The sequence below is a fragment of the Lutjanus erythropterus genome, chromosome 2 (genome assembly GCF_056507025.1).
Source record: "Lutjanus erythropterus isolate fLutEry1 chromosome 2, fLutEry1.hap2, whole genome shotgun sequence".
Lineage (NCBI taxonomy): Eukaryota > Metazoa > Chordata > Actinopteri > Lutjaniformes > Lutjanidae > Lutjanus > Lutjanus erythropterus.
The window spans coordinates 29,956,916-29,974,281 of NC_139318.1; the positions used below are offsets into that span (position 1 = coordinate 29,956,916).

A 17,366-nucleotide genomic window follows, 5' to 3' on the forward strand; every position below is an offset into this window, starting at 1 on the left:
CAGTTGAATATAAACAAGATTTATGTGGCTGGTCAGGTTTCATATTTAATGTCATTTCTCAGCTCTGAAGATAAGATTAACCAGGCTCTCTGGGGGCAGACTCAGGCGGTACACAAGAGCACCGGGACATGTCTTTCTGCACAGAGAGACAGTCGCTGGTCATTTTTCAGTAAAAAAAGACATCTTAAACAAAACAGTTATCACTAAGATGTCTGAATATTCTACAAATACAGAAGTGGAATTCTTTCATTTTTCATGCAGTTCTGTTGAATGAGCCATCTTTTGGAGCTTTCATGGTTTCATCGCTTGCTTTCTCTTAAAATCTGAACAACATCGGCCAGATTTAATGTTAGCTGAAGGCAAATATATGCATCAATGTTTTACAAAAAATTCAACATAATATTTTCATGAGCTTATGATATGATGATAACAAGTGCTTCACTAAAATAACGCTCTGTGTGGGAATGACACTCCCTTCTTCACATCAAATATAAGAACAGCTGATTTCAGGCACACTGACAAAAAAAGAATTGAAATTGAAATAAAGAGTCCAGCTGCAATGGACAAACTTGAATTAATGTAGTCACATTACAATAGTTTGATGGTGGTATACCCATTCAGCTTCCATGATCAGTGTTCCTCTTGATATCTAGATAAGCACTGCAACCAATTTTCACACATGGTGCTTGGGGGCGTTGTGAGGGGGGGGGGTCTCATTACAGCCAAGGACCAGGCTGGGACCCAGCAGGAATCAGATCTGTATGGGCCCAGGGCCTGAGTGGGCCTAAACTTTTCAGCCAGAGAATTTCATGCCTCCGACAAATTCACTTTAGTTCACAACCTATTATACCGGATATAAGTGCGGTTTGTAGGCAATGTTGTACGTTTGATTTTGTTTTGCATGCTAGTCACCTTGACACTGTAGCCTAAGAAAGCATAGATATCTCATCACTATCATTAACCACCGGTGCTTTTTCTGCACCTTAACTCTCAAGTTGTGAACTTGTTTTTATAATAAACAAGTTGCTGAGTTTGGCACGTTTGGCTGCATGAGCTTGTGAAACTATTTTTTTCTCTCTCTCTTTCTATTCCTTTCTTCTTTGCATCTCCTACCAAGTATCCCTAACTGCAGTGTGCAATTCATTGCAGTGTTCAGTGTGGTCAGAGTCACATGCCATTACGCCATTGATCAGGTGACCAATCATAACCTTCTGGGCTTCGGCAAGTGTAGCCTGCATGATCTTTTATGATATTACTGTGTTTGCCAACCCTGTCACTGGCCCCACTGGGAATCTTTCTGCTTCTCCAGATTAGCCACCCTGGGCCTGAAGGATCCTATCATGACAAGCCAACAACTCTAGGTGGCTGTATCTGTATCCTCTGAGCACCACAAACTAGATGCTATTCATGCTGTTTCCTTTATGGGAGTGTTAACTGTTGGTTTTAGTGGCAAAGATCTAAAAATCTTGATCTGCATAACAGGATAACACCAGGCATGCGTGAGAAAGTTGAATAACTTTAAACATCATTTTGTGGTTGTCATTTAGCTATTAAATGTGGTTTTCATGACCAGAGAAGTCTGCCATTCCTACATAGAACTAAAATTGCCAGTGTTATAGTTTGAAATGAGGGTTGAGCCCTCAGGTGTTTAGTTCAGTTATTGACTTGAAGAAAAGGGGAAAAAAGAAGCTCCTGCTGGTCATTGCACAAATATTATATCTCCAAAGTTCCTAAGATTCTCAGGTACATTGGTGGCAGCGGTGTTTGTTTTCTGCAGGGGGTTAGTGTGTCTTTCAACTGTGCCACTGTTGTTTTCCTAGCTTCCTAAACATAGCTAGCGGGCTAACTTTGTTTCAAGCTTAACACAACTAAGTTATGGACATGTGGTGCGAACACGAAGGCCCTTTTAAACCAGGATGCATGTGGGACACTTGTCTGGCAGAGATGTGAACATTGATCTGCCTGCTCCCTTCACTGGAGAGTTATCTCGGCTGAGTCACAAAGATGGAGGCTGTCAAAGCAACAGTGGGCAGTGAGCAGCTCAGTGAGAGCTGCTGAGCAAGTTGGATTTTTTCTTATGGAACAGTTAAGCCATCCTCAAAAAATAACAATGCCATTGTTCATCAGTGATGTTTCACTGTGGACATCTTCATACGCCAATTTGGTTGACATCACCCAACCCTGTGATTTCATCTCGTAGATGTTGCCTACAGCTATTAATTCACACGGTGTGGATTTTATTGTGAAATAGTCCAGGGAAATCCAATGTATTTGTCACAGAGGTTTTCTCTATTGCAATCATTCATAAAAAAAAAATACATCTACAAACATTTTTGACACATTGAGCTGTTAGATGCTGCAAGTTGCACCCCTCCAACTCCTCAGCAAAGTAAACCAACTCTGTTTACTTTGCTCTGCTGCTGTGTGGAAACCAACCTGCACCATCTGCAGCATGAAATAGATTGTGGTTGATGGTAACAACCGACTTCCTTATCAAACACGAATTCGTCTGGCTTCACTGTTAACGAACACACCCAGTTGCTCTTCTGCTGTATTTCTGACAATGTTGCTACTCAACAAGTCTTTGTTGCCCCCAGATATCTGAGACCTACAGAATTAACTGCACTTGATGTTACTATGGAGACCATGGGTGTTGCCAAACCAATCAGGATTGACATTTTAAGGATTACCATTTTAATAGGCTCAGAGTCAGCTGCGTGGAGAAAGCTGCAACAATTAAGCTGGCAACAAGCACCCAAACAAAGTTTTCAGATAAATTTACCTGAGGACATCCAAGGAGTCTCAGTGATCTTAATTGGTTCTTATTTCAGCCTCATGACGAGTTGCCATGCTAGATTGCAGCTGACAACAGCGGCCTTGTGAGGTGAAGCATTCTCTCCCCTCGATCTCTCATATGCCTGTTAACACATTAAAATGGTGCACACCTACAAATAACTCCCCACACACTCATCACTATTTAATTGACAAAGTCTAACTATTTGCAAAGTCATCATCACTTCACTTATTGTTCTGCTTTGTTTAGAGCGCGTACGATGTACTGCTGTGTGTGCTTTCACGCGTGTGTGTGCGCCTGGTCGTCCATCGCCCACACCGCCTGTTTGTCGTGACGATGCTTGGAGCACAGTGTTTAAATTTAGAGGGAGATACAGACAGAGAGAGGACACAGACACTGCTGATCCACCTATTGGCGCGTTGCCTGAGAGGAATAGCCACAAACAAAAAGTTCCAGGTTACAACAGCCAGCTGGATGAAAAGGCAGCCCAGAGGAGATTTATAGTAAATGGTGCATTTACAGAGAAGCCATCACTCCTTTTAAAGGATTACAGCAAGTGCTTTTTGCAAAGATCTGGCAAGTGTTCATGTACTCAGACACTGAGGGGTGCATTTACTATGATTTGTAGTTGATTGTAGTTATCAGCGGTCATTGATATTTAATGCACTAAAGAACTTTCTGTTTAGTTTGACATTCAAGTCACAACTATATGAATTTAGCAGACAATAAAGCTGCATAATTCATATATTTACATGAACAACTGCTGAAATGGGTACATGTAATGTGAGAGGGGTCTTTTGTAGTTGCAAACCAGCAGCGTAGTTACTGATTATCATCTGACTCTGGAGATCCCCTCAGCGTTTCGGATGGTTGCAGCATCTTTCACCTCACTGTGTTGGTTTTACAGCAACTGATTTTACCGTTTTCGTTCAGTCTCACTGCACTTTACAAACTGTCACTGTTTCTAGCTCCATTTAGTAAATAGCTCTGATTAATTCGCTACCTTCCAAGCGCCAAATGGGAGACAAAATAAGTTATTGACTACCTAGGTAGTGGAACATTTAGCAGCTTAAGAGACCCTCTGGAATTAGTAGATTATAAGGGGATTAAATTTTGGACACTATTTAACACAACTCCTAATAAATGATAATGTTACTGTCTATCCGGTCAGTCTCAGTCATCCAGTGCAACACAAAGGGCTCACAAAGCTTAGATCAAACTGTCAAACTGGGCAGTGCTGAGCAAATACAACTCATGATTCTGTTAGTAAATTGCCTATTTCTCGCAAATACTTTCAGAAACATATTTTAATATACTGTTTAGCTCTAATAGAAGAAAGATAGGGGCCATAGCTGCCATTGCGTGTCAGACAGAGCCTCCTGAAACTCAGGTCAGTCTGTCAAACCAGGCAGTGCTGATCAAATATTGATCAATATTCTGTTACTGCATTGCCAGAATATTTTAAGCATACAGTTTAGTTTTAATACGAGAAACTTTGTAGCCAGGCAGGCAACCATTATCTCCTGCTGAAAGGACGAGTCAAAACCAAGCACTGCCCGAGTTGCAGCACGTCACCCACCAGCTCCATGCTCTTGTTGTTACTGCGAAACAACCAAGATGGCAACCCTAATAATGCCAAACTAAAGACTTCAAAACAGTAGTCCACAAAGCAATGGGTGACGTCACACTTGGTAGACTGTTAACTGCTTGCTAATGCGTTACACATATCAACTGTGTGAGACCAGAATACATGTGATATTCACCTTGTTTGGGAGCACTACCACCTACTGGAAAAAAACCCAGCAAACAAACAAAACTCTAAATGTAGCTATGCAGATTTAATTTGTTTCTGTCCTTCATGGAAGAGAGCAGTCTGTGGCTCAGCAGAATAAGGAACACATTTGGCTCTATTTTCCAGTGGAAAAAAATAAAAAAAAAAAAAAGGGCAAAAAAAGCACTTGGATACATATTGCATAAGCTTTCTTTACCCAAATTATATTTTCAATTTTCCTGATTATGGACACAAGAGCATTGTTGGCACACTATGGTGCAATCTGAAGAAGTGGCTGGAGCAATACTTTACATTGTTACTGGGGGGCGGGGAATACATTATCAGCAGGTGGTGCTGGGACAGCCATCCAACCATGCCTGATGACATCAGCTCCGTCTTTAGAAGCAGCAGACACTCTCATAATGGGCTGTGTGGGGAGTCCAGTTGGCTTTGCCTCAGACTCACTCCAAAGATCCATCCAAGGATATTCATACTGAAACATGATAGTATATAATCAAGAAATAAAGTATATTAACAACAAAAAAGTTTTTCCACAACCTGGCTGTTGCCTGTTCAGGTGACTACAGTGATCAAAGTCATCTTTCATGACCCACTATAAGTGTGAGGTTATGGCTGTATCTGCACAGACTCTACCTTTTACCTGTATTTTCTTTTTTTCATTATTTTTACTTCTCAACGTCAGCCTGTTTGGCAGCAGTGTGTAACCCGCAGCCAAAACAGCACGCAGGTTTTGATGTCGGAACTCCATAAAAATATAGTGACCAATGGTTACGTCTCATGCTCCGTCTCTTTCCCCTGCTGTCTGTCTATGAGAGCTGGATGGAGTTTTACACAATATTCACACACAGGCAGAGCAGACTTCACACAAATACAGCAAAGTGCTTTTGAATGCAACACTGTGAATCAATAAGAAAATAACATTTTATTTCTTTACTTTTTGAGTAACTGCTTTGTTTTCACTGGTGCTGCTCTCTCAGTCCATTCAGTCTATAGCTCTCTCTCTCTCTCCCTCTCTCTCGTGAGGAGGGGGTCAGCTTTGAATGGTGAATGGTGCTGCCTGTTCTACCTTTAGGTAATATATATATATATATATATATATATATATATATATATATATATATATATATATATACTGTATATATATATATATATATATATATATATATAATATGTGGCAACATTTGCATGCTCACAGTAATGCCAGGAGTTAAAAGATGTATTGCATGAAAAGAAACAAAACAGCACATAAAAATGAGTTACTACAGAATGATTGAGGAATGATTCAGGAAAGACTGATCTGAATCATTACTGAGTAATTCCAGAATAATTGTGATTTGAGGACTACTAAATACTATAATGAATCACTTGGTAATGATTAATTCATAAATATCTGTTAATCGACATACATTTTTTTTGTGAATTGTTCCTGATTGACTATGAATCAGTTGCTGAGTAGCAAAAACTTGTGACAACTCATTACCTACTGATTATTCAATTGTTAGTTCCTCTTTTTGTGCGCCCTTAAGTAAAATGATACATCATGCCGAGTAGCTACTAAGCAGTCCTTCATTATTTTATGATTATGACGAGTAGCTAATTTCCCCTTTTTTATTTACTACTTAAAGTGGAAAGAGACAACTTTTTTGCTTTAATTTGTCATTATGAAGTAAATTTTGATTGCACTGTGTAATACTATAGACCAATGAAACCATCCACGTTTACACTGGTTCCCTATTTCCAAACATTTTTCCAGGTAATATAACATCTCCCTTATAGTCTAAATTAACAAACAAACTTTTTCTGTGCTTGGTGTCTGACTGCACCCAGTTGTTATTGTTTTATGTCTAAATTGATGTGTGTGTTCTATATCACACTTCAACTGCCCACTGGGACAAATTAAGTTGAAAGTTGAAGTTGAAGTTAATCCCTGCTGTGTTTATTTTTTTGTGTGAAGTGATAGGCTAACATCACTGAAACTGTGTTATTACTATGCAGTGCACATCATATGTAGCAGAGTAAGGTAAAAGGGAATACATTCTGACAGGGAAACAGATTTTGACACAACACTTGCTGTCTTAACAGCAGCACGACAATATTAAATCCTGGAAATGCTAGGAGGCTGAAAAGTTGTCTGTTTCCACTTTCATGGGCCACTCAGCAGCTGGTTCATAGTTAATGAGGAGTGACTCATGAAGAAAGCAATCAGAATGTCAATTTACGTAGTCACAGTTATTCAGGAATTATGCATTAAAGACTAATTCATTATCGAGTTGTTCTTGCCTGATATCAGGCAGAATTGTGTGTCAAGTCATTACACTTTGTTTGCATCTTCAGAGAATCAGTCAGTTCGGTGGAGTGGGCGGATTCAAAGGTCTGGACCCCAGCAAAGGTCGTTCCTGTTTCATTGTTCTCTTGTTCCTTAGCAACTACATTTTCTGTGTAACGTATTGCAAAGTGTTACCATAGTTTGTTTAAGCTGTTTCCATGGTTGCAAACCATCACCATAGTGCACGCTGATTTAGTACAGAATCTTCCTCAGTCACTTTAAACTTCACATGCATTGAAACATGTTAGATGAAAATGTGACATCAAGCAGAAGGAAACAAAACTCAACATTCATGAAAAGGGTTTATGTAATTAGAGAGATGTCAGTGTGCGGTTTTCCACCTCCACAAAGATTGCTCACTGTGCTTTCATGGGAATGGTTTGATCCAACACAAACACAAGTGCAATTTCATAAAAATAAAATGGGTACCAAAATGACACCAACTGATATACATAAATTCATATTCATCCAAATCCCTATAATTAACTTTGCACAAGCAAGTTCATGTGGAGCTCCAGTGCAAAACAACCAAACCAAACAAAATTACCAAAATGAAAAGTGACATTGCTCATTCATTCGCATCACCACAGAATCATCTACACCTGCGCAAAAACGGTCCCCGCTGTGTCCTGGGTGTTGCAATTTCAAGTTATTACCAGTGTTATTGTCCTGTTGTGTTTTCATTTCAATACATGTAAATCAAACAAAACAAAAATGCTCAAACATCCTCTGCTTTTGAGTCCAACATCATACTGCAAAGTAAAAGATACTGACAGGCCTATATTCCAGCGCCACTCAAACGCTGTACTAAAAGAAAATATAGTGATGAAAGCTTTGGCAATTTATTGCTCTGTTGCAGAGAACACTATCAATCCTATGTTGTCGCTGACTATTGGCACTAGTCCAGGCCTTTAACTAACTAGCCTGTTCATTTTCCGGTCGATACCTCAATAACTGTTTTTACAGGAGCAACACTGAGGCAAGTTAAATGTGAGTGAAAACCTCCTATTAAAACTCCCCAACCAGAGGGTCTATCTCCAATTACTGTTTATTCAGACACAGAGCAGATACACTGGTACAATGTCAGAGGAAAGGTTTTAATATGGAGGTCATGTAGGAAACAAGCTTTCAAAGGAGGCATATATTAGCATAACATTTTGTGCAAAAATGGATTTAACTCAAAAGTTTAATTAAAAAGTGCTGTATGTTGGTGTAAGCATAGTAAGTATTGATAAAGCTAGAGGGCCTCTGACATGAATTAGCTGCAGGCAGGAAACTTACATATTTATTTAACTTAATATTTTTCAGGCTATGTTTTTGGTTGTCTGTTTGTCAGCAGAGTTATAGGAAAACTTTTGGCCTGATTTTCATGAAACCTTGTGAAGGGGTGTAACATGGGCCGAGGAAGATTCAATTAAATTCTGGTGTGGATCCAAATTAAGTTGCAGACAAATTATTTTTCCTTTCATTGTGAGACAGGGCATCTGGTCTTGGCCGAGGACTGTGTTCTCTGAGTGCCCCTCATGTTGTTGCTAACCTGTGACACTTCTGAGTAACACAGTAATCACACATTATGTTTAATTATGAAATGCATCCAGTTTCTAGTTACTTTGTTTTGTAATTTAGTACAATGATTAGGCTACATACTTGACCAGACAGTCAAATTCTTGTTATAAAAACAATATAGTTTATGCTGTTGGGCTCCTATCTTTCTGCCACAGACAGGCAATGTTGTAAGGCTATTAATTCTATTTAAGATATTTTTCCAGTTTGGTTTGATACTGGCAAGGCAATTTAAAGCTGCAAAACTGGAAGACGTGGTACCCCTAAAGCCCCTTTTACACTGGACAAACATCCCCTAACATTGGGCTTTTATTTTCAATGGGAAAGGGCACAATCGGCATTCATTCCTGGATTAAATGACTCTGCACTCCGGTATTTGTCAGCACCAGCTCCGATCAGCAGTGTTGAAAGCTCGACACCTGAGTGGGCACATTAAATGTTCTCCCTATTCTGGTCCAATGTTATCAATGCTTGTTGCTTAGACCGTCATTTCTGCCACTCCTCAGACACAAATTCCAACCATCTCTGTTCAAGCAGCACTTGAACGCTGTTCCAGATTAGTCTGTGTTGAGTTTGAAGTAAAAGATATAAAAAGTAAACCCCGAAACACTGGCCTGCTACTTTCTACCATTTACTAACCTCGTTTTCTAGCGCGTGCTTGACGTCAAAAGTGATATATCAGAAAAAAAAACAGAAACTGGCAAAGGGAAAGGAATGACGTGAGTTTCTGGGGTTTATCAGCACTAATTAACCCTGAATATACTCGCAAATTTTGGTGTAAAACCAGTTCAGGGCAGTGATTCCCAACCTTTTTGGTTTGTGACCCCTCAAAACAAAGTAATGTCTACTTGTGACCTTTTATCAATGATTACATTTATCTACCAGGTGAGACGAGTTCAATGAAAGATTAATATGTTTCCTTGTTTAAAGTAGTCAAATTTACAGGACAGTAATCAAAGATGAGAGGAAATCTGAGGTTTGTGTGGCAAAAATATATTTTGTCTCTTTTCCACCTCCGTTAATTATCTCATAACACCTCAGAGCTGCTGTGACGCCTGTGGGGTTGAAACACTGCTCTAAGGTGCCACTAGTTTGAAAATGTTTAATTTGTACCTTAAGTGTGAAAATGGGGAGTTTATCTGCAAAAACAGCTAAAAACCCTTCTTAAAATAAATAAACCAAAACCAGTTTGACTGATCTGAAAAACACGATTTACGAAAATTAAAAAAGACAAAGTAACCCAACACCTGTTATTCCTTGGAGCTCTCAAAAAACATGACTTGGGAACATACATAAAAATAGATATATCTATCTTTACAAATTAACCCTTCACATGATTTAGAGACTGTATAAGGAAAATGGGAATGTGTCTGCGGGACTGTTATGCCTGTGACTAATAAGTGTTGACGCCGCTTGGCTTTGTGGAGGTCTGAATTGGAAACGTGTTGCTCATATGAGAGTAATTCAAGAGCTCCGTTGTTTAAGTTAACTGTATTAAAGTAGTCTCTACGGAAGAAGCTGAGGCTACTTGTGCACAACTAGGACCCAGAACAGAATACACCCTTGACTATCATTAGTGTTGTATTACTTTGTGTACTGCTCAGTAATTGCTGCTGTGCTCAGAGTTAATACACATCCTCTGGAGCTCAGGTAGTGTCTGGGCTTATTGTGCCGACTGTCTCCCAAACGCAATTGGCATGGCTCAGCAGTCTGTCCTGTACGTGGCAGAACAAAATGTACTGATGGGTAATTCCTTGAGACTACAGTTATCTCCTCTCACATCTCATGATGGCAAGATAATCCTGCCTAAAATGAGAGGGGGAAAAAAATTATAGAAGGACTCCATAATCTATTTCTACACCTTTTTATCCAGTTCAGACATGCGTGAATTAAGGCTGCATGATATGGTGAAAAAAAAAATATATATTGAGACTATTTTGACAGATACTGAAGAAGAAGAAGATTTGTGGGCCATGGCATCTCTGCAGCACCACAGTACTTCATTATAATGCTGTTTTATCACACTTTTTCTTCATCAAAAAGTTGTAGTTTCTGTGATTTGGATATTGCATTTGGCGTTATTGCGATTTTTACAATATTTTTGATTAACTGTGCAGCACTAATGCCAATGGAGTGTTGTAGTCGCACTGCTCTTTCATCTGCATCTTTCATCATGGAGGATCTGTTCATGGATCTGTTTACGTTGGTGTTGATCTGGAACATATATCAGCAGACTTTAGAGGATCATGCATATGAATGTCTCATAAGACAGCGAGTATTAAATAATTTAATAATGCAGGCATTTCTCACTGCATCTTGAGTTCAGGATTTTGTCCCTTCCAGTTCACATTTTGGTAGCAAACACACCACTAGTTCATCGGTCACCAAAACAAGGAAACTATAAAAAGAAGAAAAGGACCTTCCATCACATTCGATACTACAGACTTTAGTGTCACTTTTAGTTTCCTTGCACCGAAATATGAAGACTGCTTGGTCCACACCAGAGTTCGAGTCCACACCAACCCAAATGAACATGAAACATTGTGGTACCAAACAACAGAAACACCAACAAGTATTTTTCCTGCAAATTTATCAATGCAGTATCTCCACTTTTTTAATGGAATTCTATTTTATCCTTTGTTGTAACACATGTGAATGAATTTGCAGGTCATCTGTGTATAACAGCTGCAACATAACATTTTTAAAACAGCACCACAGGGCATCTTCAGCAGTTCACACTGTATCAGTCCAGTGTAATGATGGCTCCACATCAAACTAAGCTTTATGGCTTATATGGCCTCCAAGGTGCTGCTTAAGTAACCGAACAGATGACTCTGTTTCCCTTCAGTGGTTCGTTCCACTCTCACACTCTCCAACAGAGAGTGTGAGAGTGGAGGACAAAGACGACGAGAGGCATGAGAGCAGGAATTAACAGCAAGAGGGAGAGTGACCATGAAAGAGCTGTGTTACAATCTGTAATGGATTAATCAGTTTAGTCTGTTGAATTGTTGGTGATAGATAGAACTAGCTTGCATCAGGGTTAATAGAGATTAAACCTGAACTGCAAGTTCCCATCTATCACTGCAAGATAATTAAAATACTACGCCCGCACATGCACACACAAACACAAACAGGCACACACAGCACATCATAAAACATTATAAGCAGGCTTATTTTCAGATACCTACTATCATTTTCCTATATCACCTGCCAAAAAAGAGGATCAAGAGTCTGCACCTCAAACTGAAATCGTCACTACAGTGAAAGCTGAAATGTGTAAGTTTACACACACACACACACACACACACACACACACACACACACACACACACACACACACACACACTGACATGCAGGTGTGACCAGACAACAACAAGCTAATCTGCATCTCTCCCTACAGTAGCAGAGAACAGAGAACCCTTTAAGTCATGATAAATGTGTCTGTGTATGCGTTTACAATACACACACTACACAGACAGGTAGATTAATGATTTCTCAATTAATCTGGTTTGGCTCGATCGAATGCAGCTGGCAGTGTTTGTGGGTGGGAAGGCCTGAAGTAGTAACTCGTGCTAGTTTATCAGGTGCCTTGACAGAGTGGGCTGAGGGTGCATGTGCTGATAAAACTACAGGTGAAAAGAAGTGCCTAGGGACGAGCGTATCAGAGGAGAAAGTGGCAGTTTGAACCCTATCTACGCAAGACAGTCCCGACCAAAAGAACAGCATCAATCATTTGTCATTATATCAAACACTATGTTTACCAGACAGCCGACTTCTTGTGGTCTCGCAAAATGACCTCTTTCAGAAGCAGATGTGGAAGGAGCATTATGTAGTTCTGAGGCTGGGGTGGATGGTTGTGTATATGAATATCTCACTTTTACACCTGAGGCTGGTTCACTTCCAATCCCATACCAACAGCTACAGTTGTTTAAACTCAATCAAACCCTCACCATGGAGGTGGCAGACGAGAAAAGACTATAGACTGCACGAAACATGTATTCAGTCTCCGTCATCGAGGCCACAAAAACGCCTGCAGCACAACTGATCAATTTATAAACAGACTGACATTTCAACACTATTGTGTCTTCATCATGGTCAGGCTGAACACAGACACTGAAGGGCAACAAAGAGTGAATCCTAACCTGGTTGCCACAACCCAACACCATGTAATCAACACATCACAGACCTCTGAGTTACAACTAGTACAAGGATACAAGTATGACAAAATCAGTAGTTCCTTAATGCCTAGAGGATAACACCATCACAGCAGGAACACAGACTTCTCTCAAAGTTACTCTCTACAGATAACAGCACAATTTTATTCAAAGGTTTCTGAAGAGACCGTGTGAAACTCAGTAGTGCGGCTCTGGCCATTGTTATCTTGGCAATGCATGACTCAGCTAACTCCTGGCTTTACTTTTTTCCCTGGATATGAGGCGGCCAAATGAACCTAGCCACATGTGACAGCACAACCCTGTCACACAAAGTGGGCGTGGCCTTGATTTTGCATAAGTGTAAGCCTTAATTTAATTTAAAGTGGTGACCTGTATACATACTACAGTTGTCATTAAGAGGGGAACTGGTTATGGAAAACACACATTTTTATAATGTGGGCATTTTCATATGAAGATCTATGGAGATTGGTTCACTTTTGGAGCCAGCATCGGGAAATTGCAGTTTTTGGCACTTCATTGATGACTTCATATTTCAGCCCTAGCAGCAGCTGCTTTGAACAGACATCTTGACATCACCGTGAGGTAGGGCTGGGTGACTGGGAGGATATATTGACTAACTGGCATCCATCGCCAGTTGTTTTTTTCTGACCAAGATGGCTTAAGTGAGTTTTATTCAGCTTAGTTGCTCATCTTAGTTTGGTAAAAAAGAGAGGGAGTTTCATTCAAAAGATGATTGGTTGTATTTTTACGTTTAATAAGAAAGATAAATGTGAGAAGATTTCCTTTAGTTAATTTTGTCTACTTATTGGATGTAGCAAACGTAATGTAGCAAACTTTGCGTGAATATATCGGCGATCATCAGTTGCCAGGCCAACGGTGGTTGGTTGGAAATTTTTTTCTCCAAGCTGTATCGTGAGGTTACCAGACAAGGAACAATTCCTGTGAATAACTCCCTGTAAAACCATAATATGTTATTTTCACACTTGTTAGTTTCTATTATTAGTTTTGAGGATAAATCAAACAAGATGTAACATGTTCATTAGTGAAGTTTAAAGGTGCTTGTAGGGGAATTTTTGGACAAGGTCAGGCTGTTTCCCTCTGTTTCTTGTCTTTATGCTTGGCTAAGCTAACTGTCTTCTATTTCCAGCTTCATATTTACTGTACAGACATGACAGTTGTATTGCTCCTCTTGTCTAACTCTTAGCAAGAAAGCGAATAAGGGTATTTTCCACAAGTTGAATATTTCTTTTAAGCATGTAGTTAGTAGCCTGTTAGTTCACCATAATAATGCAAAATGTCTAAGGAGGGAAATCCTACTGAATAAATAAATCTTCCAATGTCACTTTAAGACAGAAAAGTAAACAAAGCAAATATCTGTTGTGTTTGAGTCACATCGCGCGGGGACTCTTGGCATATGGAAACATCAGAAACAATCAAGGGTCCTCCTGATCCATTGTGCAGGGACACAGAGGACACTCAGCTGAATAAATAAGACAGTCGGTGACACAGTCTGTTGTATATCAGCGTCTGAGCTAAGAACCAAAGCAAAAGACTCACTGGGGTTGTTGAGCTCTGCATGTATGCACAGCGCATACCTCAACGCACAATGTCTTTTAATGTGGTTTCCTTCTTTCATTGTTCTGCATAATGGCTTGTGACATAACGGCAACACCAAAGACCTCTGCTACTTTGTGGTTCAGAGAAACTTATTAATTGCATCTTGCACCCGGTGTGTGTGTGTCAGTGATAGAGGGAAAGAGTTTAAAAGGAGACCCACACTGAATGTACAGAATTTCAATGAGATATTAGTGTCTCTCCTCCCTCTGAAGATCTGCTTATACAGAATTACTACAAAGAGAGATTTAAAATGTTCACTTTGTTCACTTCAGGACATGTAGCATGTGATTAAAGAGAGTTTTAAGACATTAGAATTGACAGATGGGATCACATAGAGTGCATGTGCATTGCACTCTTAATTAGGCTACCTCAAAGGTGAGTTACGTAGCAGTGCATGCAGGAGGTTAGAAAACGTGGTGCATAATAGAGAGACAATGGCAATAGACAGCAGAGGTCCCAGGCTTCCTTTTGCTTCACTTTTTTGATTAAGCTTTCCTGTCCACTATCCATACATCCAAACTACAGAAAAACACTGCTCCAGCACAGTTGAAAGTACTGTCAAACTCTCATGAAAAATGTATGTACATCTCCAACTCCAATGCCCTCCTCTCACACACCTGGAGAAAAACACCTTCATAAGAATGCTGTCTGTTGATTTCAGCTCAGAATTCAACTCAATCTCAGTACCACACTCTGAAACTCATTATTGGACATTCCAACAAAAAGACCACAGACAGTTCGGATTAGAGGTTTCACCTCCTCCACTCTGTGGGAGCTCCCCGGGGCTGTGTGCTCAGCCTCCTCCTGTTCACGCCGTACAACCATGACTGCAGACCACGACATGAAGAAAACTCTATTGTTAAGTCAGCAGGTGACATCAGCTGGATTTTACAGTGAGACTTCATAACAGGAGGAAATCAACACGCAGAAAACAACCTACTGCTCAACATAAGCAAAACCAAGGAGGTCAGTGTGGACTTTACGAAAAAGTTAAGATGCACACCACTGTCGACCTGAGAGGAGCTGTGGAGGAGCAGGTGAACAGTTTTAGGTTCCTGGGAATCAACATCACGTCATGGACATCACACATCTTTGGTAAGGCTCAGAAATGGCTATGGAGGGCAAAATGTGCCAGCAGCCTGAATGGTAACATCACAAACTCATCCACAGCAAATACTTCTATTTTAAGTTAGCCTTAAAAACAAAACACTTGCAGGAAAAGGTTGACATAATTAATAGATAATTATAATTGTACTATAATTGGATTAAATGCTGAATTAGAGTTCTAAGAAAAGCTGTTTTGTAAAAACTATTCCCTGTGGTGTTTTGGATCTCCAGTAGTCCTATTGATTAGCTTTACTATGAGCGGGTCCCTGTTTGTTCATCTCATGAATGCGCACAATGACTCACACGCAGACACACAGTACACAGTCCTGCAAATGGTTTCATACAAAACCACTGACCAAAAGGTGACAGTAACACGCCAAGATATGCTGCAGTGCACCAACAAAGACAAGGAGGAAAAGCAAGTAAACATGGGTGTAAACACAGCTACTATGAACTTCTAAACATAAATAAATACATCTTCTTCACAAAGGTTTTATGAGGAAGAAAATGCATTCAACACATTTGTTACACCTCAAGGATACACAAAATGGGCTTTGCTCAGTAACAGCAAATGTAAACATGTTTACAATAAGACTCCACTGAGCAACTTTAAAATTACATAAATGAGCCATAATATGTCAGCTGGTCTGATCCTAAGTGGAAAGCTTTTCCAGAGCCAAGGAAACAGTGAGCTCTAAAATATTAGAAGTTTTGTCACCGTAGCTTTCAACACGTACTGGTGAAAAGATCAGGGCTGCAGGGTTACTCTGGAACCAGACCGTGCATGGCCTCATATGTGTTAAACAGTTATTTAAAATGAATTCTGAGGAGGCTGACAGGCTGTGCAATGAAGCCAAGACTGGGGTGATGAGTGAAAGAAATGTCTCATCACGACTCAAATCTAGTCTGGCTGTCAATGACTCACTAAAGGGCCCCCAAGTCCAATAGACTCAAAGAGTTATTATCATATTGGAACTGAGTGCAAGTACCAGTTCACCCATTTTAATGACTTCTGTTCTAACACAATAATTACTTAAATGTAGCTACGTATAATGTCATATTTTTCTTCATACATTCATGTACAGGGTTTAAACACACATTTGTGAGTACTAACAGCTTTATTAGTCATATGTTATGTTAGGTAATGAGTGTTCTAAAGAAAGAACTTCTGCTCATTAAGGACATATAATACACATCTTTTTTCAACTTTTTCTCCAGCACATTCATATTTTCTTAAAAAAGAAATGCGTGCATTGTGCAGAATATGCATGAGAACAAACAATAAGTTCTCAAACCTACACCATTCAGTTGCGATTGTACCATTGAAGGATGTGTGGAATTCATGGGATGGGAAGATACTTTGCTACTATTGCCCATAGTCGGACACTGGAAAAATGGATGTCCAAACGGGGACATAGTTAGCACACAGCTAAAACACCTGCAATAGCACCCTTTTACCAACACTGGTAAAAACAGGACTAAAGCAAATTGTTAAAATGTCATACTGCTAGAAAGGTAAGAGGTTAGACTTTACTGTAACAGCATTATATTGGCTGAAAACATTACATGATTATTTATATTCGTAGTCAAAGGGGAATTTTAATTGAATGTTACGCCAGTCTGCGCCTCTGTGGGGTAAACAAGAGCAGAGGCATTTTTCTTCTTTTTAATTAGTTAGTCCTGCACTATGCCACAGAGACTGACCCCTTCTGGCATAAGCTGCACACTACAATACAGCGTCTCAGTTTAAAAGAAAGAATAACGGTATTGAAAATCACACTACTGGGATTCTTAATACCCTGATATACAATATTACCTTTATACAGTCCAAGACTATTTAGCGTGCTAAATATCATGTTGGTAAGGAGTTTTACGATGCAGCCATTTGGCTGACTGTTGGTTAGTTGTTGATGCCTCGCTTAAAGTTTCATCATCCATGGGCGGTAAAGTTACACTATTTAGGCGCTGGCTGCAGACGTGCTAACGTTAGCT

The 17,366-nt window shown here is 39.8% G+C and overlaps 1 protein-coding gene across 1 annotated transcript in view; it reads right to left on the minus strand.

Annotated features, from left to right (window-relative positions):
* Positions 1 to 17,366, minus strand: part of syn2b (synapsin IIb) — a 119,946-nt gene that overhangs the window by 65,134 nt on the left and 37,446 nt on the right. The gene's annotated exons all lie outside the window — the stretch shown is intronic.